This window comes from Nerophis lumbriciformis, linkage group LG11 (genome assembly GCF_033978685.3).
Source record: "Nerophis lumbriciformis linkage group LG11, RoL_Nlum_v2.1, whole genome shotgun sequence".
Taxonomy (NCBI): Eukaryota; Metazoa; Chordata; class Actinopteri; order Syngnathiformes; family Syngnathidae; genus Nerophis; species Nerophis lumbriciformis.
This window is the reverse complement of record NC_084558.2, coordinates 52,673,328-52,690,827: the sequence shown is the minus strand read 5'-3', so window position 1 is coordinate 52,690,827 and position 17,500 is coordinate 52,673,328. Positions and strand designations below refer to the sequence as shown.

The window sequence follows — 17,500 nt, the reverse complement described above, 5'->3', positions numbered from 1 at the left end:
GGCTCCTTTGAGGCGGCAGAGAAGCGCCTCTTTGTTCCCCGGGGACCAGACCGACTGTCATCCCCGTCCTGAGTGCCGCTTTCAAGCCGGAAACTTCTTTTGACAAGCGCGGACGCCATGATCCGGGTACTTGGGAGGTTCCGCGCTGCGCACTGTCGCCCAGTTTGCCTGCTGCCTGAATGAAACGTTTTGTTCCACTTCACACGCAATGAGGACCCGGGTTCAAACCCCCGCCCCCCCCCACTCTGACCTCCCGTCTAGGCGGCACTAGAGAGAGACTTACTTCCTCTCACACTCAAACGGCCGTCTTTTATTCCGGAGTGTCTTTTGTGCCAACCCACATGGTGTTGTTTTCAGGGAAGGGTACTCAATCCGCTATTTGGGCACCGTTGGTTCTTCGGGGCAGCGATTCCACGGGTGTCGAACTCGTTTTTTGTTGTTTTTAATTATGCATGCGGGTAACAATCATGATTAATCAAAACTCAAGTGTGATGCATCCGATTTTTACCATGTGTCCGGGAATATTTGTGGCATTGTTGAACACTCTGGGAGTTTCCGAGTTATAAACGAGCAGTGGCTTCACGTGGTCGCCGCTCGCGTTAGCACAAACTAACAGCGCCAGGCCATCCTTCGTCGGCTTGTGGCCCCGGTAGTGCCTTCTCTAAAGGTCGGCCGTGGCACCGTTTTTCGGTCTCATCACAATTAAAAGGAACAAAGCCCTCGTTCGCCGATAAAAATCCTAGAGATGCTAACTACCCAGCTAAAATGCTAGCTCAGCGGAAGCGACGCGGCGAGACCGTGAGAGTTTGGACACATTTAAAGCACTTCTGACTAGAGATGTCAGAGATAAATGCTTTAAAATGTAAAATCGGAAATTATCGGTATCGTTTTTTTTTATTATCGGTATTGTTTTTTTTTGTTTTTTTAATTAAATCAACATAAAAAAACACAAGATACACTTACAATTAAAGCTGCAAGCAGCATTGGTCGGGCCCGCGTATTTGGCAGGTGCTAGTCCTAAGTGTCCCAATACTTTTGTCAAGTTTTAGTCCCAAGTGTCCCAATACTTTTGTCCAGTGTAAGTGTCCCAATACTTGTGTCCAGTGGTGGTCCTAAGTGTCCCAATACTTTAGTCAGAATTGTCCCAATACTTTTGTCTAGTGTACCTACCTTGTCTGCATTGTGTGGGCACGTTGGTGCTTCCTGCTTTTAAGCAGCCATCTTAAAAAAACAGCAGCGCAGCGGGTCTTTGAAGGGTCATAAAATCAAAACCGGAGCAGTTATTAAAACGCCCATCTATACTTTTAATCACGAGGGTTTAATCTCTCTCCTGTGTTAGTTTGAAGCCGAAACGACAAACGCGCTCAGAGGAGATAATGTTTGAAGAAAGGTGACCGGTTTTTACAAATATTTTGTTTTGAAGGGGGAATAGCAAACTTCCTGTTGATTTTTGCTGGGGGTTGTCAATTCATGAAATGTAGGTCTAAGTGAGACCTATGGAGAGGTTTTTGTTTCGTGTCTCTCCGACCTTCCAGGTGGGAGTTACAGGCAGTTTTGTCATTTTTTTCTTCCGAGGAGCAGTTTTTTCTCCGTTTTATTCAAAAATTGCTCAAGAGCGCAATTTTTTAATTTGGGGTTAGGTTTTTTTATTAGATCGCAATTTTTGCCAGTCCTGATGTGTGTGTTCAGTTTGGTGAGTTTTGAAGCATGTTAAAGGGGGTCAAATTACAGCTCAAAGAGGCAAAAGTGACTGTTTTTAGTACTTTTTTGTCTTGAAGGGGGAATTGCCAACTTCCTGTTGATTTTAACCCGACAATGTACCATTATGAAATGTAGGTCTAAGTCAGACCTACATAGAGGTTTTTGTTTCATGTCTCTCCGACCTTCCCGGTGGGAGTTACAGGCAGTTTTGTAATTTTTTTCTTCCGAGGAGCAGTTTTTTCTCCGTTTTATTCAAAAATTGCTCAAGAGCGCAATTTTTTAATTTGGGGTTAGGTTTTTTTATTAGATCGCAATATTTGCCAGTCCTGATGTGTGTGTTCAGTTTGGTGAGTTTTGAAGCATGTTAAGGGGGTCAAATTACAGCTCAAAGAGGCAAAAGTGACTGTTTTTAGTACTTTTTTGTCTTGAAGGGGGAATTGCCAACTTCCTGTTGATTTTAGCCCGACAATGTACCATTATGAAATGTAGGTCTAAGTCAGACCTACATAGAGGTTTTTGTTTCATGTCTCTCCGACCTTCCCGGTGGGAGTTACAGGCAGTTTTGTCATTTTTTTCTTCCGAGGAGCAGTTTTTTTCTCCGTTTTATTCAAAAATTGCTCAAGAGCGCAATTTTTTAATTTGGGGTTAGGTTTTTTTATTAGATCGCAATATTTGCCAGTCCTGATGTGTGTGTTCAGTTTGGTGAGTTTTGAAGCATGTTAAGGGGGTCAAATTACAGCTCAAAGAGGCAAAAGTGACTGTTTTTAGTACTTTTTTGTCTTGAAGGGGGAATTGCCAACTTCCTGTTGATTTTAGCCCGACAATGTACCATTATGAAATGTAGGTCTAAGTCAGACCTACATAGAGGTTTTTGTTTCAGGTCTCTCCGACCTTCCCGGTGGGAGTTACAGGCAGTTTTGTCATTTTTTTCTTCCGAGGAGCAGTTTTTTTCTCCGTTTTATTCAAAAATTGCTCAAGAGCGCAATTTTTTAATTTGGGGTTAGGTTTTTTTATTAGATCGCAATATTTGCCAGTCCTGATGTGTGTGTTCAGTTTGGTGAGTTTTGAAGCGTGTTAAGGGGGTCAAATTACAGCTCAAAGAGGCAAAAGTGACTGTTTTTAGTACTTTTTTGTCTTGAAGGGGGAATTGCCAACTTCCTGTTGATTTTAGCCCGACAATGTACCATTATGAAATGTAGGTCTAAGTCAGACCTACATAGAGGTTTTTGTTTCATGTCTCTCCGACCTTCCCGGTGGGAGTTACAGGCAGTTTTGTCATTTTTTTCTTCCGAGGAGCAGTTTTTTCTCCGTTTTATTCAAAAATTGCTCAAGAGCGCAATTTTTTAATTTGGGGTTAGGTTTTTTTATTAGATCGCAATATTTGCCAGTCCTGATGTGTGTGTTCAGTTTGGTGAGTTTTGAAGCATGTTAAGGGGGTCAAATTACAGCTCAAAGAGGCAAAAGTGACTGTTTTTAGTACTTTTTTGTCTTGAAGGGGGAATTGCCAACTTCCTGTTGATTTTAACCCGACAATGTACCATTATGAAATGTAGGTCTAAGTCAGACCTACATAGAGGTTTTTGTTTCATGTCTCTCCGACCTTCCCGGTGGGAGTTACAGGCAGTTTTGTCATTTTTTTTCTTCCGAGGAGCAGTTTTTTCTCCGTTTTATTCAAAAATTGCTCAAGAGCGCAATTTTTTAATTTGGGGTTAGGTTTTTTTATTAGATCGCAATATTTGCCAGTCCTGATGTGTGTGTTCAGTTTGGTGAGTTTTGAAGCATGTTAAGGGGGTCAAATTACAGCTCAAAGAGGCAAAAGTGACTGTTTTTAGTACTTTTTTGTCTTGAAGGGGGAATTGCCAACTTCCTGTTGATTTTAGCCCGACAATGTACCATTATGAAATGTAGGTCTAAGTCAGACCTACATAGAGGTTTTTGTTTCATGTCTCTCCGACCTTCCCGGTGGGAGTTACAGGCAGTTTTGTCATTTTTTTCTTCCGAGGAGCAGTTTTTTTCTCCGTTTTATTCACAAATTGCTCAAGAGCGCAATTTTTTAATTTGGGGTTAGGTTTTTTTATTAGATCGCAATATTTGCCAGTCCTGATGTGTGTGTTCAGTTTGGTGAGTTTTGAAGCATGTTAAGGGGGTCAAATTACAGCTCAAAGAGGCAAAAGTGACTGTTTTTAGTACTTTTTTGTCTTGAAGGGGGAATTGCCAACTTCCTGTTGATTTTAGCCCGACAATGTACCATTATGAAATGTAGGTCTAAGTCAGACCTACATAGAGGTTTTTGTTTCATGTCTCTCCGACCTTCCCGGTGGGAGTTACAGGCAGTTTTGTCATTTTTTTCTTCCGAGGAGCAGTTTTTTCTCCGTTTTATTCAAAAATTGCTCAAGAACGCAATTTTCTAATTTGGGGTTAGGTTTTTTTATTAGATCGCAATATTTGCCAGTCCTGATGTGTGTGTTCAGTTTGGTGAGTTTTGAAGCATGTTAAGGGGGTCAAATTACAGCTCAAAGAGGCAAAAGTGACTGTTTTTAGTACTTTTTTGTCTTGAAGGGGGAATTGCCAACTTCCTGTTGATTTTAGCCCAACAATGTACCATTATGAAATGTAGGTCTAAGTCAGACCTACATAGAGGTTTTTGTTTCATGTCTCTCCGACCTTCCTAGTGGGAGTTACAGGCAGTCTAGTTGTTTTTTTTCCTAGGTGGCGCTAGAGCGCAATTTTGAGTTTTGTGGTTCGTTTTTTTTTTTTAAAAAGGCAATTTTCGCAGGTCCTGATGTGTGGGTCAAATATGGTGAGTTTTGAAGCATGTTAAGTGGGTCAAATTACAGTTTAATGTGGCGGCGGAAGAATAAAGAATAAAACCTTACAAATTCAATAGGTCCTTATGTCCCATTGCATAAGGACTCCCTTTGGGAGTCCTTATGCAATGGGCCATGCGGGCCCTAATTAAAGCTGCAAGCAGCATTGGTCGGGCCCGCGTATTTGGCAGGTGCTAGTCCTAAGTGTCCCAATACTTTTGTCAAGTTTTAGTCCCAAGTGTCCCAATACTTTTGTCCAGTGTAAGTGTCCCAATACTTGTGTCCAGTGGTAGTCCTAAGTGTCCCAATACTTTAGTCAGAATTGTCCCAATACTTTTGTCTAGTGTACCTACCTTGTCTGCATTGTGTGGGCACGCTGGTGCTTCCTGCTTTTAAGCAGCCATCTTAAAAAAACAGCAGGTTTTTGAAGGGTCATAAAATCAAAACCGGAGCAGTTATTAAAAGGCCCATCTATACTTTTAATCACAAGGGTTTAATCTCTCTCCTGTGTTAGTTTGAAGCCGAAACGACAAACGCGCTCAGAGGAGATAATGTTTGAAGAAAGGTGACCGGTTTTTACAAATATTTTGTTTTGAAGGGGGAATAGCAAACTTCCTGTTGATTTTTGCTGGGGGTTGTCAATTCATGAAATGTAGGTCTAAGTGAGACCTACGGAGAGGTTTTTGTTTCATGTCTCTCCGACCTTCCCGGTGGGAGTTACAGGCAGTTTTGTCATTTTTTTTCTTCCGAGGAGCAGTTTTTTCTCCGTTTTATTCAAAAATTGCTCAAGAGCGCAATTTTTTAATTTGGGGTTAGGTTTTTTTCATTAGATCGCAATATTTGCCAGTCCTGATGTGTGTGTTCAGTTTGGTGAGTTTTGAAGCATGTTAAGGGGGTCAAATTACAGCTCAAAGAGGCAAAAGTGACTGTTTTTAGTACTTTTTTTGTCTTGAAGGGGGAATTGCCAACTTCCTGTTGATTTTAGCCCGACAATGTACCATTATGAAATGTAGGTCTAAGTCAGACCTACATAGAGGTTTTTGTTTCATGTCTCTCCGACCTTCCCGGTGGGAGTTACAGGCCGTTTTGTCATTTTTTTCTTCCGAGGAGCAGTTTTTTCTCCGTTTTATTCAAAAATTGCTCAAGAGCGCAATTTTTTAATTTGGGGTTAGGTTTTTTTATTAGATCGCAATATTTGCCAGTCCTGATGTGTGCGTTCAGTTTGGTGAGTTTTGAAGCATGTTAAGGGGGTCAAATTACAGCTCAAAGAGGCAAAAGTGACTGTTTTTAGTACTTTTTTGTCTTGAAGGGGGAATTGCCAACTTCCTGTTGATTTTAACCCGACAATGTACCATTATGAAATGTAGGTCTAAGTCAGACCTACATAGAGGTTTTTGTTTCATGTCTCTCCGACCTTCCCGGTGGGAGTTACAGGCAGTTTTGTCATTGTTTTCTTCCGAGGAGCAGTTTTTTCTCCGTTTTATTCAAAAATTGCTCAAGAGCGCAATTTTTTAATTTGGGGTTAGGTTTTTTTCATTAGATCGCAATATTTGCCAGTCCTGATGTGTGTGTTCAGTTTGGTGAGTTTTGAAGCATGTTAAGGGGGTCAAATTACAGCTCAAAGAGGCAAAAGTGACTGTTTTTAGTACTTTTTTTGTCTTGAAGGGGGAATTGCCAACTTCCTGTTGATTTTAGCCCGACAATGTACCATTATGAAATGTAGGTCTAAGTCAGACCTACATAGAGGTTTTTGTTTCATGTCTCTCCGACCTTCCCGGTGGGAGTTACAGGCCGTTTTGTCATTTTTTTCTTCCGAGGAGCAGTTTTTTCTCCGTTTTATTCAAAAATTGCTCAAGAGCGCAATTTTTTAATTTGGGGTTAGGTTTTTTTATTAGATCGCAATATTTGCCAGTCCTGATGTGTGCGTTCAGTTTGGTGAGTTTTGAAGCATGTTAAGGGGGTCAAATTACAGCTCAAAGAGGCAAAAGTGACTGTTTTTAGTACTTTTTTGTCTTGAAGGGGGAATTGCCAACTTCCTGTTGATTTTAACCCGACAATGTACCATTATGAAATGTAGGTCTAAGTCAGACCTACATAGAGGTTTTTGTTTCATGTCTCTCCGACCTTCCCGGTGGGAGTTACAGGCAGTTTTGTCATTGTTTTCTTCCGAGGAGCAGTTTTTTCTCCGTTTTATTCAAAAATTGCTCAAGAGCGCAATTTTTTAATTTGGGGTTAGGTTTTTTTTATTAGATCGCAATATTTGCCAGTCCTGATGTGTGTGTTCAGTTTGGTGAGTTTTGAAGCATGTTAAGGGGGTCAAATTACAGCTCAAAGAGGCAAAAGTGACTGTTTTTAGTACTTTTTTGTCTTGAAGGGGGAATTGCCAACTTCCTGTTGATTTTAGCCCGACAATGTACCATTATGAAATGTAGGTCTAAGTCAGACCTACATAGAGGTTTTTGTTTCATGTCTCTCCGACCTTCCCGGTGGGAGTTACAGGCAGTTTTGTCATTTTTTTCTTCCGAGGAGCAGTTTTTTCTCCGTTTTATTCAAAAATTGCTCAAGAGCGCAATTTTTTAATTTGGGGTTAGGTTTTTTTATTAGATCGCAATATTTGCCAGTCCTGATGTGTGTGTTCAGTTTGGTGAGTTTTGAAGCATGTTAAGGGGGTCAAATTACAGCTCAAAGAGGCAAAAGTGACTGTTTTTAGTACTTTTTTGTCTTGAAGGGGGAATTGCCAACTTCCTGTTGATTTTAGCCCGACAATGTACCATTATGAAATGTAGGTCTAAGTCAGACCTACATAGAGGTTTTTGTTTCAGGTCTCTCCGACCTTCCCGGTGGGAGTTACAGGCAGTTTTGTCATTTTTTTCTTCCGAGGAGCAGTTTTTTCTCCGTTTTATTCAAAAATTGCTCAAGAGCGCAATTTGTTAATTTGGGGTTAGGTTTCTTTATTAGATCGCAATATTTGCCAGTCCTGATGTGTGTGTTCAGTTTGGTGAGTTTTGAAGCGTGTTAAGGGGGTCAAATTACAGCTCAAAGAGGCAAAAGTGACTGTTTTTAGTACTTTTTTGTCTTGAAGGGGGAATTGCCAACTTCCTGTTGATTTTAACCCGACAATGTACCATTATGAAATGTAGGTCTAAGTCAGACCTACATAGAGGTTTTTGTTTCATGTCTCTCCGACCTTCCCGGTGGGAGTTACAGGCAGTTTTGTCATTTTTTTCTTCCGAGGAGCAGTTTTTTCTCCGTTTTATTCAAAAATTGCTCAAGAGCGCAATTTTTTAATTTGGGGTTAGGTTTTTTTATTAGATCGCAATATTTGCCAGTCCTGATGTGTGTGTTCAGTTTGGTGAGTTTTGAAGCATGTTAAGGGGGTCAAATTACAGCTCAAAGAGGCAAAAGTGACTGTTTTTAGTACTTTTTTGTCTTGAAGGGGGAATTGCCAACTTCCTGTTGATTTTAACCCGACAATGTGCCATTATGAAATGTAGGTCTAAGTCAGACCTACATAGAGGTTTTTGTTTCATGTCTCTCCGACCTTCCCGGTGGGAGTTACAGGCAGTTTTGTCATTTTTTTTCTTCCGAGGAGCAGTTTTTTCTCCGTTTTATTCAAAAATTGCTCAAGAGCGCAATTTTTTAATTTGGGGTTAGGTTTTTTTATTAGATCGCAATATTTGCCAGTCCTGATGTGTGTGTTCAGTTTGGTGAGTTTTGAAGCATGTTAAGGGGGTCAAATTACAGCTCAAAGAGGCAAAAGTGACTGTTTTTAGTACTTTTTTGTCTTGAAGGGGGAATTGCCAACTTCCTGTTGATTTTAACCCGACAATGTACCATTATGAAATGTAGGTCTAAGTCAGACCTACATAGAGGTTTTTGTTTTATGTCTCTCCGACCTTCCCGGTGGGAGTTACAGGCAGTTTTGTCATTTTTTTCTTCCGAGGAGCAGTTTTTTCTCCGTTTTATTCAAAAATTGCTCAAGAGCGCAATTTTTTAATTTGGGGTTAGGTTTTTTTATTAGATCGCAATATTTGCCAGTCCTGATGTGTGTGTTCAGTTTGGTGAGTTTTGAAGCATGTTAAGGGGGTCAAATTACAGCTCAAAGAGGCAAAAGTGACTGTTTTTAGTACTTTTTTGTCTTGAAGGGGGAATTGCCAACTTCCTGTTGATTTTAACCCGACAATGTACCATTATGAAATGTAGGTCTAAGTCAGACCTACATAGAGGTTTTTGTTTCATGTCTCTCCGACCTTCCCGGTGGGAGTTACAGGCAGTTTTGTCATTTTTTTCTTCCGAGGAGCAGTTTTTTCTCCGTTTTATTCAAAAATTGCTCAAGAGCGCAATTTTCTAATTTGGGGTTAGGTTTTTTTATTAGATCGCAATATTTGCCAGTCCTGATGTGTGTGTTCAGTTTGGTGAGTTTTGAAGCATGTTAAGGGGGTCAAATTACAGCTCAAAGAGGCAAAAGTGACTGTTTTTAGTACTTTTGTGTCTTGAAGGGGGAATTGCCAACTTCCTGTTGATTTTAGCCCGACAATGTACCATTATGAAATGTAGGTCTAAGTCAGACCTACATAGAGGTTTTTGTTTCATGTCTCTCCGACCTTCCCGGTGGGAGTTACAGGCAGTTTTGTCATTTTTTTCTTCCGAGGAGCAGTTTTTTCTCCGTTTTATTCGAAAATTGCTCAAGAGCGCAATTTTTTAATTTGGGGTTAGGTTTTTTTATTAGATCGCAATATTTGCCAGTCCTGATGTGTGTGTTCAGTTTGGTGAGTTTTGAAGCATGTTAAGGGGGTCAAATTACAGCTCAAAGAGGCAAAAGTGACTGTTTTTAGTACTTTTTTGTCTTGAAGGGGGAATTGCCAACTTCCTGTTGATTTTAGCCCGACAATGTACCATTATGAAATGTAGGTCTAAGTCAGACCTACATAGAGGTTTTTGTTTCATGTCTCTCCGACCTTCCCGGTGGGAGTTACAGGCAGTTTTGTCATTTTTTTCTTCCGAGGAGCAGTTTTTTCTCCGTTTTATTCGAAAATTGCTCAAGAGCGCAATTTTTTAATTTGGGGTTAGGTTTTTTTATTAGATCGCAATATTTGCCAGTCCTGATGTGTGTGTTCAGTTTGGTGAGTTTTGAAGCATGTTAAGGGGGTCAAATTACAGCTCAAAGAGGCAAAAGTGACTGTTTTTAGTACTTTTTTGTCTTGAAGGGGGAATTGCCAACTTCCTGTTGATTTTAGCCCGACAATGTACCATTATGAAATGTAGGTCTAAGTCAGACCTACATAGAGGTTTTTGTTTCATGTCTCTCCGACCTTCCCGGTGGGAGTTACAGGCAGTTTTGTCATTTTTTTCTTCCGAGGAGCAGTTTTTTCTCCGTTGTATTCAAAAATTGCTCAAGAGCGCAATTTTTTAATTTGGGGTTAGGTTTTTTTATTAGATCGCAATATTTGCCAGTCCTGATGTGTGTGTTCAGTTTGGTGAGTTTTGAAGCATGTTAAGGGGGTCAAATTACAGCTCAAAGAGGCAAAAGTGACTGTTTTTAGTACTTTTTTTGTCTTGAAGGGGGAATTGCCAACTTCCTGTTGATTTTAGCCCGACAATGTACCATTATGAAATGTAGGTCTAAGTCAGACCTACATAGAGGTTTTTGTTTCATGTCTCTCCGACCTTCCCGGTGGGAGTTACAGGCAGTTTTGTCATTTTTTTCTTCCGAGGAGCAGTTTTTTCTCCGTTTTATTCAAAAATTGCTCAAGAGCGCAATTTTTTAATTTGGGGTTAGTTTTTTTTTATTAGATCGCAATATTTGCCAGTCCTGATGTGTGTGTTCAGTTTGGTGAGTTTTGAAGCATGTTAAGGGAGTCAAATTACAGCTCAAAGAGGCAAAAGTGACTGTTTTTAGTACTTTTTTGTCTTGAAGGGGGAATTGCCAACTTCCTGTTGATTTTAACCCGACAATGTACCATTATGAAATGTAGGTCTAAGTCAGACCTACATAGAGGTTTTTGTTTCATGTCTCTCCGACCTTCCCGGTGGGAGTTACAGGCAGTTTTGTCATTTTTTTCTTCCGAGGAGCAGTTTTTTCTCCGTTTTATTCAAAAATTGCTCAAGAGCGCAATTTTTTAATTTGGGGTTAGGTTTTTTTATTAGATCGCAATATTTGCCAGTCCTGATGTGTGTGTTCAGTTTGGTGAGTTTTGAAGCATGTTAAGGGGGTCAAATTACAGCTCAAAGAGGCAAAAGTGACTGTTTTTAGTACTTTTTTGTCTTGAAGGGGGAATTGCCAACTTCCTGTTGATTTTAACCCGACAATGTACCATTATGAAATGTAGGTCTAAGTCAGACCTACATAGAGGTTTTTGTTTCATGTCTCTCCGACCTTCCTAGTGGGAGTTACAGGCAGTCTAGTTGTTTTTTTTCCTAGGGGGCGCTAGAGCGCAATTTTGAGTTTTGTGGTTCGTTTTTTTTTTTTTAAAAAGGCAATTTTCGCAGGTCCTGATGTGTGGGTCAAATATGGTGAGTTTTGAAGCATGTTAAGTGGGTCAAATTACAGTTTAATGTGGCGGCGGAAGAATAAAGAATAAAACCTTACAAATTCAATAGGTCCTTATGTCCCATTGCATAAGGACTCCCTTTGGGAGTCCTTATGCAATGGGCCATGCGGGCCCTAATTAGTGCACCATCCCAAAAAACCTCCCTCCCCCATTTACACTCATTCACACAAAAGGGTTGTTTCTTTCTGTTATTAATATTCTGGTAGGTTCCTACATTATATATCAATATATATCAATACAGTCTGCAAGGGATACAGTCCGTAAGCACACTAATAGTACTAACCTTTAACACTTAATTATACTCACTTTCATTAGTTACTAGTTTCTATGTAAATGTTTTTATATTGTTTTACTTTCTTTTTTTATTTAAGAAAATCTTATTTTATTTTATTAATTAAAAAAAAAAAGGACCTTATCTTCACCATACCTGGTTGTCCAAATTAGGCATAATAATGTGTTAATTCCACGACTGTATACATCGGTATCGGTAATTAAGAGTTGGACAATATCGCATACTTGCCAACCCTCCCGAATTTCCCGGGAGACTCCCGAAATTCAGCGCCTCTCCCGAAAACCTCCCGGGGACAAATATTCACCCGAAAATCTCCCGATTTTCAGCCGGAGCTGGAAGCCACGCCCCCTCCAGCTCCATGCGTACCTGAGTGAGGACAGCCTTTTTTCATGACGGGAGGACAAGAACTAAATCATCCAGACTAGAGATAAATTGTATTATTATGTTTATTTTACCTAAAAATAAATATATTTATTAATAAAAATTTAAAAAAAAACTAAATACATTTTTACTATATTTAGCTAAAAACATCAAAATTAATTGTATTTTTATTTGTATTTTTTGTGACTCCTTATTACATCCAGCCATAGAATTATACATTAAAATAAACATATTTGAAATAATTGATTTTAAATGATCATAATAGTTCATTTAAAATGACCATATTTAATTATTAAAATAATTGCTTGTTTATCAACAACTTTAGCATTTTATTCATTACATTTTGAAACTCTCAGAAGCCAAGTTATGTTATATTCCTTAATATTTATTTATGCAAGTTTGAAGTATCAATTATCTAAACAGTTTTATTTGCATGTTTTCAGGATGTAGATATCTATATCTATATCTATATATATGTATGTGTGGGAAAAAAATCACAAGACTATTTCATCTCTACAGGCCTGTTTCATGAGGGGGGGGGTACCCTCAATCATCAGGAGATTTTAATGGGAGCATTCACATACCATGGTTTATATAGGGCACAGAGTGGGTGGGTACAGGCTGGCCTAGGGGCGTGGTGATTGGCTCATGTGTTACCTAGGAGGTGTTTCCGTCTGTGGCGGCATGCTGTTACAATTTCGCTGCGCTTGTTGAGGGATGACAGGTCTGGACGGTAAATAATAAACAGTTTCTCTTTCAAGCATAGGTTGCATCTTTTATTACCACTATTGTGAGGTGTGCTGGATGCAAGAATTTGCCATGTTATTGAATATTCAACATTATTGTCTTTGAGGTCCCAAATGTGTTTGCTGAGTTCTGTGGTATTCCGCAGGTTTTGGTTCCTGAAAGAAGCCTTGTGATTGTTCCATCTGGTTTTGAATTCTCCCTCGGTTAATCCTACATATGTGTCGGATGTGTTGATCTCCTTGCGTATTACCTTAGATTGGTAGACAACTGATGTTTGTAAGCACCCCCCGTTGAGAGGGCAATCAGGTTTCTTTCGACAGTTACAGCCTTTGTTGGTTTTGGAGTCGCTCTGTCCGGGGGCCGACGGCTCATTTGCAATTGTTTTGTTGTGGTTTGAGATGATTTGTCGTATATTGTTCATGCAGCTGTAGCTCAATTTAATGTTGTTCTTGTTGAATACTTTTCTTAGGGTGTTGTCTTTGGGAAAGTGTTTGTCAATCAGATTGAGGAATTTGTGTCCAATGTTAGTTGAGACGTTTTTGCTGTATGGGGGGTTGTACCAGATGATGTCGTTTCGTTTTCTGTTCTTTTCTCTATATCTATATATATATATATATATGTATGAAATACTTGACTTGGTGAATTCTAGCTGTCAATATACTCCTCCCCTCTTAACCACGCCCCCAGTCACGCCCCGCCCCACCCCCGACCACGTCCCCACCCCCCACCTCCCGAAATCGGAGGTCTCAAGGTTGGCAAGTATGCAATATCGGAATATCGGATATCGGCAAAAAAGCCATTATCGGACATCCCTACCTCTGACCACACAAAAGTCATCTCTAGTTGTGGAAACAAACACGCCGGAAGTGCCGCGAGCCTCGCGGATCTTCAAAATGGCCGGTTACAGGAAGTGATGTCATCAAAACGGCAGCCCACTTCGGGCTTCCAGCGGCACGCACAATGAAGGAATGGATCATTATTTGGCGCCGTGTAAACGTTGGCAAATAGAAGCCTTGGTGAACGGAGGTTGCACTGAAGGAGTTGACTTTGTAAACTCCGGTTTCTTCAAAATACCCACCCAGACGTCCAAGCTATTATTTAGACCTGTTCCAACTAGTCTTGTCCCGATACCAATATGTTGGTACCGGTACTGGTACCAAAATGTATTTAGATACTTTTCGATACTTTCCTAAATAAAGGGGACTACAAAAAATGTCTTGATTTGAACAAAAAATGTTAGTGTACATGAAACATATGTTTATTATTGTCATTTAGTCCTTAAATAAAATAGACAACTTGTCTTTTAGTAGTAAGTAAACAAACAAAGACTCCTAATTAGTCTATGCAGTAACATATTGTGTCATTTATACACCTACTATTTTGTACACATTATGGAGGGACAAACTGTAAAAATGTTTCATAATATATACAAAGTTCACACGTATCCACAATTTAACATTTTGCATTTTTTTTTTTTTGCACCATGACTAGGGAAGGTTGTTTGGATTTTGTCTAGGGTTGTCCCGATACCAATAGTTTGCTACCAGTACGGGCACCAACATTTATTTCAATACTTCTGACACTTTTCAAAATAAAGGGGACCACAAAAAATTGGCATTATTGTCTTGATTTGAACAAAAAAATGTTAGTGTAGATGAAACACATGTTTATTATTGTAATTTAGTCCTTAAATAAAATAGACAACTTGTCTTTTAGTAGTAAGTAAATAAACAAAGACTCCTAATTAGTCTGCTGACGTATGCAGTAACATATTGTGTCATTTATACACCTACTATTTTGTACACATTATGGAGGGACAAACTGTAAAAATGTTTCATAATATATACAAAGTTCACACGTATCCACAATTTAACATTTTGCTTTTTTTTTTTTTGCACCATGACTAGGGAAGGTTGTTTGGATTGTGTCTAGGGTTGTCCCGATACCAATAGTTTGCTACCAGTACGGGCACCAACATTTATTTCAATACTTCTGACACTTTTCAAAATAAAGGGGACCACAAAAAATTGGCATTATTGTCTTGATTTGAACAAAAAAATGTTAGTGTAGATGAAACATTAGTTTATTATTGTAATTTAGTCCTTAAAAAAATAGTGAACATACTAGACAACTCGTCTTTTAGTAGTAAGTAAACAAACAAAGACTCCTAATTAGTCGTATGCAGTAACATATTGTGTCATTTATACACCTATTATTTTGTACACATTATGAGGGACAAACTGTAAAAAATGGATTATTAATCCACTTGTTCATTTACTGTTAATATCTGCTTATTTTCTGTTTGAACATGTTCCATCTACACTTCTATTAAAATGTAATAATCACTTATTCTTCTCTTCTTTGATACTTTACATTAGTTTTGGATGATACCACACATTTAGGTATCGACCCGATACCAAGTAGTTACAGGATCGTACATTGGTCATATTCAAAGTCCTCATGTGTCCAGGGCCGTATTTACTGACTTTATAAACATAATTTAAAAGAAAAAAGATACAAAATATCCATGTAATCATAGTAGTATCGATTAGACACGCTCCTGTACTTGGTATCATTACACTGGATGTCAGGTGTAGGTCCACCCATGGCGTTTGTTTACATTGTGACGCCAGTGAGCTATTGTATCCTCCTACGGTGTGTAGTGAAGCATGTTTAGCTATTCCTCGTCCTCCAGTGATAAGGATACTTGTCAGAAACGTACATTATTTGTCGCCATGGAGACGAGGATTAGTGACTTAAAGCAGCTCTTCCTGAGGGTATTTCAGTGTTATAACTTCACCTTTATCTTTACTTTTTACACCAAAATGCGTCCATTCTCCCTTCTCTGTCTACACTCTGTGTCTGCTTGTAAGTACTCAGTGTGTGTGCGCTGCCCAACATGCTCCTATGCTTGTAAAACCAGCAATGTCACCACGTGACGACGATGGGAGTGGCGGACGGGTACTTTTTAGAGGTGGTATAGTACCGAATATGATTCACTAGTAACGTGGTACTACAGTAGTACCGGTATACCGTACCAGCCTAGTTCCAACCATGCTCAGGTTCTCCTGGACTTTCTTGGAGAAGTGCAGAACTCCAAGTAGTTCCTGCATTTCCCCAAAAGGAATGAAAGGAGGTTCAGGAGCTCCTGTCAGGTGTCTGCTTTCCAGCAGACTCCAGATGTTTTGTCTGGCCACGTCTGACTGGGGGCCCCACACTCGTCTCTGACCATGCCAGGCTGGCAGCCAGCGGGGGCCTCCATCCGACATTTATCCCCCCCTCTCTCTCTCTCTGTGTGTGTGTGTGTGTACTTTAGGTCAGAGTACTAGAGTTGTCCTCCACACAGTGACTTTGGTTGACCTTGGAGCGTGGTGGTCATCCAGGTGAAGATGACACACACGTGATTGCGGGAGAAGAAATATCTGCCATCTTTTCTCGCGGCCCCTGTGGCGCGCGGGACAAAATATTAGGTACAGCCGCGCGATTCAAAATAGTGGGTGTTGTTGACAAGGTGTGGAGGTGATGTTCATTGTTGTTAGGTAATAATGAATGAGTCATATCTTGAAATATGGCTTCCATTACATGAATTGAAACATTTATTAGGACTTGAGATGAATAATGACCACGCTGTCAGCTCTATGACATACAATGCGAGTGACTGGTTTTTTTTTCATTAATGGCTGTGATAACCATAGAAATGATTAGTGATCAAAAATTGATTTTCGATTGAAATATATTTGTAACGGTTTTTAAGCGAGTACAAAATCTAAACATTATTTTTTTATGTAATTATATATTTGTAAATATAGACATACAGTATATACATATATATAGTAGGGTTGTTCGGTATACTAGTATTAGTATAGTATCGTGATGCTAATGAATCATATTCGGTACTATACCGCCTCTAAAAAGTACATATATACAGAAATATATATACACACACACACACACACACACACACACACACACACACACACACATATATATATATATATATGTGTGTACATATGTACATATGTATATATATACACACATATGTACACACACATATATATATACATATATATACATATGTATGTATATATATATATATATATATATATATATATATGTATATGTGTATGTATACATGTACATACAACTATTTTTCCCTCAGGGATTAATAAAGTACTTCTAAATCTGAATATATATATATATATATATATATATATATATATATATATATATATATATATATATATATATATATATATATATTTATATATGTATGTATGCATATATACATACAATATATACACACATTCACACATATATGTGTATACATACATATATACACACATATATGTATATATATGCACATATATACACATATATATATATATACACATATACATACATATATACATATATATACACGTGTATATATACACCTACACATATGTATACACATATATATATATGCACATATATACATATATATATATACACATATACATACATATATACATATATATACACGTGTATATATATACACATACACATATGTATACATATATATATATATATATATGCACATGTATACATATATATATACACACATTTGCATACATATATACATATATACACGTGTATATATATACATACACATATGTATACACATATATATACATATACGTATATGCACACACACTTATATATATACATTTACATATATATACATATACATATATATACATATGCATATATATATATACACATATATATACATATACATGCACATATATACATACATATACATATATACACACATAAATATACATACACATATATATACATATACACACATATATACATATATACACATATATATACATATACATACATGTATATATATACATATATACACATATATATATATACATATATACATATATATATATACATATATATACACATGTATATACATATACACATATATATATACACATCTATATATATATATATACACATATATCCAC

The 17,500-nt window shown here is 38.3% G+C and overlaps 1 protein-coding gene across 1 annotated transcript in view; it reads right to left on the bottom strand.

Moving 5' to 3' along the window:
• adamts6 (ADAM metallopeptidase with thrombospondin type 1 motif, 6) overlaps positions 1–17,500 on the bottom strand; it is a 217,357-nt gene that overhangs the window by 134,110 nt on the left and 65,747 nt on the right. The gene's annotated exons all lie outside the window — the stretch shown is intronic.